Source organism: Dasypus novemcinctus, chromosome 15 (genome assembly GCF_030445035.2).
Source record: "Dasypus novemcinctus isolate mDasNov1 chromosome 15, mDasNov1.1.hap2, whole genome shotgun sequence".
Taxonomy (NCBI): Eukaryota; Metazoa; Chordata; class Mammalia; order Cingulata; family Dasypodidae; genus Dasypus; species Dasypus novemcinctus.
This window is the reverse complement of record NC_080687.1, coordinates 83,947,429-83,953,848: the sequence shown is the minus strand read 5'-3', so window position 1 is coordinate 83,953,848 and position 6,420 is coordinate 83,947,429. Positions and strand designations below refer to the sequence as shown.

The 6,420-nt window shown below is 35.5% G+C and overlaps 1 non-coding gene across 1 annotated transcript; it reads left to right on the top strand.

Annotated features, from left to right (window-relative positions):
- Positions 1–236: 236 nt before the first annotated feature.
- On the top strand, positions 237–343 carry LOC111765216 (U6 spliceosomal RNA). The gene has a single exon (XR_002797616.1). It is a non-coding gene; the product is annotated as a U6 spliceosomal RNA (small nuclear RNA).
- The last annotated feature ends 6,077 nt before the right edge of the window (positions 344–6,420 follow it).

The following is a 6,420-nucleotide window of genomic DNA, read 5'->3' as shown; positions in this document are numbered from 1 at the left end:
CACTTCTATTCTGTTTTCTATCTTTTATTAACTCTTTCTGTTTTTGTGCCTTCTTTTCTCTTTCCTCATCTCCTCATCATGCTAGCCTTTTAATTCATACTAATATAGTTCTCATGCTGGTCTTTTAATTCATACTACATAGTTCTCCATATTCAGTTTCCCTTTTCATTGTAGGTACTACACTTTTTCATTTCTATAACTCTATACTGCCTACATGAGTTTAATACTCATTCTTTGTGCTCACTTTGGCAGCACATATACTGGGATTGGGATGATGCAGAGAAGATTAACATGGTCCCTGCACAAGGATGACATGCAAATTTGTGAAGCATTCCATATTAAAAAAATAATAATAAAATTCATTCTCCTAAGTCTTATATGGTTTTCTGCTAACATTTACTATCAATATTACTATTATACTTTTTCTTTTCTTGTCCCTTTTGCTTTTCATGGCCCTAATCATTTTTCCTTCAAGGGAATTCAGACAACAAAGTAATAGAATGAGAAGAACAAAGTGTCAAAGAGAAAACTTAACACACACAAAAACAGCGATTAAATAAAACCTGAGACTAGATGGAGAAGCTAATCAACTGAACAAACCAATCAAGATGAAATGATGAGCAGACAGCAACAAAAAATTACAAACCATACCAATAATCAGGAAGACATGGCCCAGGCCAATAAACATACTAAAAACCAGGAAGAGGAGCAGAATATCAAAAAACTAATCAAAGTTGTCTGAGCAAATATCATGGACCAACTTAATGAAGTGAAGGAAGAGATTAAGGATATTAAGAAAACACTTAGGAGAGCATACTGAAGAAATTACAAACACACACAAAAAGATAATGGATATAATGGTGTTGAATGACACAATTCAAGAAATTTAAAATATATTCTCAGCAAATAACAGCAGATTTGAATAGGCAGAGGAAAGAATTAGTGATGTGGAAGAGTGTACATCTGAAATCAAACAGATAGTAGAATTGATAAATAAAAAGATAGCAAAATTCCAGGAGGCACTTAGGAATTTGAAGGACAACACAAAATGCACTAACATGTGCATTATAGGCATCCCAGAAGGAAAAGAGAAGGGAAAGGGAGCAGAAAGGGTGTTGGAGGAAATAATGGATGAAAACTCCCCAAACTTACTGAGGGAGATGGATGTACATGTCCAGGAAGTGCAGTACACCCCAAACACTATAAATCCCAATAGGCCTACTCCAATCATATAATTTTCAAATTATCCAATGTTCAAGACAAGGAGAAATAACTGAAGGGAGCAAAAGAAAAGAGAACCATCACATATAAGGGAAACTCAATAAGATTAAATGCTGATTTCTCATCTGAAATCATGGAGGTAGGAAGGCAGTAGTGTGACATAGTCAAGGTAATAAAAGAAAAATTTCCAGCCAAGAATACTCTATCCAGCAAAGCTGGCACTAAAAAAAATGATGAAGAGTTCAAAATATTCACTGATAAACAGAAACTAAAAGAGTATGCCAATAATAAACCTGCTCTTCAAGAAATACTAAAGGGAGTTCTGAAGGTTGAAAGGAAAAAAAATGGGAGAGTTGAAGGAGAGCATAAAAACAACTAAAAAGACAAAAAGATAAATAAAAACAACTTACAAATGTACACAAATCCAAAGAAAATAACTCTTTGAGAGCAATAACGCAGAATGTTAATGGATTAAACTCACCTGTCAAAACACAGATTGGCAGAATTGGTAAGGAAATATGACCCTTCTATACACTGTCTACAAGAAACCCACCCTAGTTAGACCCAGGGATTCAAGGGAGCTGAAAGTGAATGGTTGGAAAACAATCTTACAAGTAAACAATAAACAATAAAGGGCAGGAATAGCTATACTATTATTAGAAAAAATAGACCTGAAATGCAAAATTAGTGTGAGAGACAAAGATGGACACTATGTATTAGTAAAAGGGGTAATATTTTAAGAAGTGAGAGCAAACATATACATTTCTACACCTAATCAGCGCGCCTCAAAATATGTGAGGCAAACACTGGAAAACCTAAGTGGAGGAAGAGATGCCTCTACAATTGTAGTGAGGGACTTTAATACACCATTGTCACCATTAGACAGAACATCTCAAAAGGGAATCAATAAAGAAATAAAGATTTTTTTATAGTATATTAGAGGATCTGAATCTAATAGACATATACAGAACACTACACCAAATACATCAGGATATACATTCTTTTCAAGCACACACCAATCATTCTCCAAAATAGAACACATGCTAGGCCACAGAGAAAGTGTCAATGAATTCAAAAAGATTGAAATAATACAAAATAATTTCTCTGACCACAATGGAATGAAACTGGAAATCTGCAAGAAACAGAGACCAGATTAGGCATAAAGATATGGAAGTTAAGCAACACATTCTTAGACAAACAGTGGGTCAAGGAGGAAATCTCAAAAAAAAATCAGTAACTACCTTGAAACTAATAAAAATGACAACAAAACATATGAAAACTTATGGGATACAGCAAAAGCTGTACTGAGAGGGAAATTCATGGCAGTAAATTCAAATATCAAAAAAGATAAAGGAGCCAAAATTGAAGACCTAACTGCACACTTGGAGGAATTAGTAAAAAAGCAACAAACTAACCCCAAAGGAAGAAGAAAGAAAGAAATAACAAATATCAGAGCAGAAATAAATGAAATTGAAAATAAGAAACCACTGGGGGGAAAAAAAGGAAACAAGAGCTGTTTATTGAGAAGTTCAATAAAATTGACAAACCCTTAGGGAGATTAACAAAGAAAAAAAGAGAGAAGATGTAAATACACAAAATAAGAAATGAGAAAGGGGATATCACCATTGACCCCACAGACATAAAGAATATCATAAGGGGATATTTTGAAAAAGTATTTGACAACAAGAAGGACAATTGAGAGGAAATGGACAAATTCCTAGAAACAAAAGAAGAAATTGATAATCTCAACAGACCAATCACAAGTAAAGAGGTAGAATCATTAATTAAAAACCTCCCAACAAAGAAGAGCCCATGACCAGACAACTTCACAGGTGAATTCAACAAAACATTCTGTAAAGAACTAACATCAATCTTGCTTAAACTCTTCCAAAAAGTTGAAATAATAGGAACATTGCCTAACTCATTCTATGATGTCAACATTACCCTAATAGCAAATCCAAAAAAAGAAACCTCAAGAAAGGAATATTACAGACCAATCTCTCTAATGAAATCAGATGCTAAAATCCTCAACAAAATATTTGCTAATCGTATTCAATAACACATCAAATGAATTATACACCATGACCAAGTGGGCTTCATCCCTGATATACAAGGATGGTTCAACATAAGAAAATCAATCAATTTAATACACCACATAAACATATCAAAAGAAAAAATGACATGATCATATCTATAGATGCAGAAAAAGCATTTGACAAAATACAACACACTTTTTGATAAAAACAGTGCAACAGATTGGAACAGAAAGAAACTTTCTAAACATGATAATGGGTGCATATGAAAACCCACAGCTAACATCATATACAATGATGAGATATTAAAATCTTTCCCTCTAAGATCAGGGACCAGACAAGAATGCCCACTATCACCCCTCCAATTTAACATTGTTTTAGAAGTATTTGCTCAAGCACTAAGGCAAGAAACAGATATAAAAAGCATCCAAAATGGAAAGGAAGGAGTCAAAACTTCACCATTTGCAGATTACATGATCCTATACATAGAAAGCCCTGAGAAATCTATATCAAAATTTCTAGAACTTATAAATGAGTTCAGTAAAGTCACAAGTTATAAGATCAATGCACACAAATCAGTAGCATTTTTGTACACCAATAATGAGCAATCTGAAGAGGAAATTAACAAAAAAAATCCTATTTCCAATAGTAAATTAAAAAATCAAATACCTAGGAATAAATTTAACTAAAGTTGTAAAAGACTTAAACATGGAAAACTACACAACATTGTTAAAGAAAATCAAAGAAGACTTAAATAAATGGAAGAATATTCCCTGTGCATGGATAGGAAGACTAAATATCATTAAGACACCCAAACTGACCTACAGATGTAATGCAATCCCAATAAAAATGAACACAGCATTTTTTTTAATGAACTGGAAAAACTAACTATGAAATTTATTTGGAAGAGAAAGAGGTCCAAAATAGCCAAAGACATATTGAAAAAGAAAAATGATTTGGAGGAATCGCACTACATGACTTAAAAACTATGACAAAGCTATAGTGGTCAATTGCATGGTATTGGCACCATGGTAGACATACTGACCAATGGAACTGAATTGAGATTTCTGATATATATCTTTGCATATGCACTCATCTGATATTCGACAAGGTCACCAAGCCCACTCAACTAGGAGATAATGGCCTCTTCAACAACTGGTGCATGGAGAACTGGATATCCATGTGCAAAAGAATGAGAGAGGATTACCATCTCACACCTTATACAAAAATCAATTCAAGATGGATCAAAGATCTAAATACAAGTTTCAAAACCATAAGGACCTTGGAAGACAATGTGGGGAGCATTTACAGGATCTTGTGATAGGAAATGGCTTCATGAACTTCACACCCAAAGCATGAGCAGTGAAAGAAAAATAGATAAATGGGACCTCCTCAAAATTAGAGCCTTTTGCACCTCAAAGGAGTTTACAAAGAAAGTGAGAAGAGAACCTACTGAAAGGAAGAAAATATTTGGTAACCATATATCTGATAGGAGACTAAAATCCAGCATATATAAAGAAATCCTTTTTTTCAAAAATAAAAAGACAAACAAACCACCTAAAAAAGGGCAAGAGAGTTAAATAGACATTTCTCCAAAGAATAAATACAAAAGGTTAAAAAGCACATGAAAAGATACTCAACATCACTAGTTATTAGAGAAATGCAAATCAAAACTACAATGAGATACTATCTTACACTGTTAGACTGGTAGCCAGTATTGGAGAGGATGTGGAGGAATGGGAACACTAATCCACTGCTGATGGGAATATAGAAGGATCCAACCATTGTGGAGGGCAGTTTGGTAGTTCCTCAAAAAACTAGCTATAGATTTGCCATATGACACAACAATTCCACTGCTGGGTATATACCCATAAGAACTGAAAACAAGTACACAGAACCAATATATGCACAGCAATGTTCATAGTGGCATTATTCACTATTGCCAAAATCAGCCCAAATGCTCACCAAAAAACGAATGAATAAACAAAATGTGGTATATGCATACAATGGAATACTACTTGGCTGTAAGAAGGAATACAGTACTAAAACATGGGATAACATGGATCAATCTTGAAAACCTTATGTTGAGTGAAGCGAGCTAGGCATTGGAGGACAAATACTACATGGCCTCTCTGATATGAATTAAGCAGATCAAGCTGTCTCAGAGAGCAAGAGACTGGAAGATGGACTTATAGGAAATAGGGGGTAACAGAAGGTTGTAAGCCAATGCCCACATAGGTGAAATCTATGATAAAGTGGACATAAGTAGTTATGCAGTGAAGGGATAAGATAGGGGCATAGGGATACTATTGGATCAGCCTTTGCAAGCTTGATGGGACTAGGGTTGATGGGATGGGTTGGATGGTCCAAGGAATTGGGGGGAGGGTTAGGGGTAGGAGGTGAACACAGGAGATTGTTGGATATATGGTTAAAACTATAATGTTGAGAAAACTCTTTAGAAAATATAATAAGGAAGGGTTACTGGTTTAAGGTGTTTGATGGGGAGCATCAAGCACAGGGTTCACCTGGAGCAGGCCTCTAGGGAGTGTGTCAGTGCTCATCTTGTCATAGTGTGTTATATCCGTGGGCGGAGACCCATACAATGAGAGGGGAGGTGTTAGACCCCCACCCTGGGGAGGTCTGATATTCTCAAACAGAAGGCAGGGTGTCTCTCGAGAGCATGGGTGGCTCCCAGTGGGGGAGGGCAGACTAGGATGTCAAGCCCTCAGCATTGTTGCAAGTATCTATGAATCTTGTCCTTCAAGCACTGAAGTTTGTTTGTCACTGTGGGCCCTTAGGGGAGGAAACAGAATAGATGGAAGAGGGGATAACTGGGGGGGGGGGAGGAGCGGGGGACAATGGAAGTGTTCTGCATGATCCCACAATGATGGATACAGGGCATGTTAAATTTCACCAAAAATTTAGAAAAGTGTATAGTCTAAAATGTAAATCATAATGTAAACAATAATGGAACCATGGTTAGTAGTTAGGTTTCAATATCTGTACATCAGTTGTAGCAAAAGTAACACACACATTTTAAAAGATGATTGCTGGGGGAGGGAGAAAAGGGTTTGAAGTTGGTTATATGGGAGTTCCCTATATTCTATCTGTGACTTTACTGTGAACTAAAACTTTTTTGAAGACATAAAAAAAAAGTAGAAGTTGA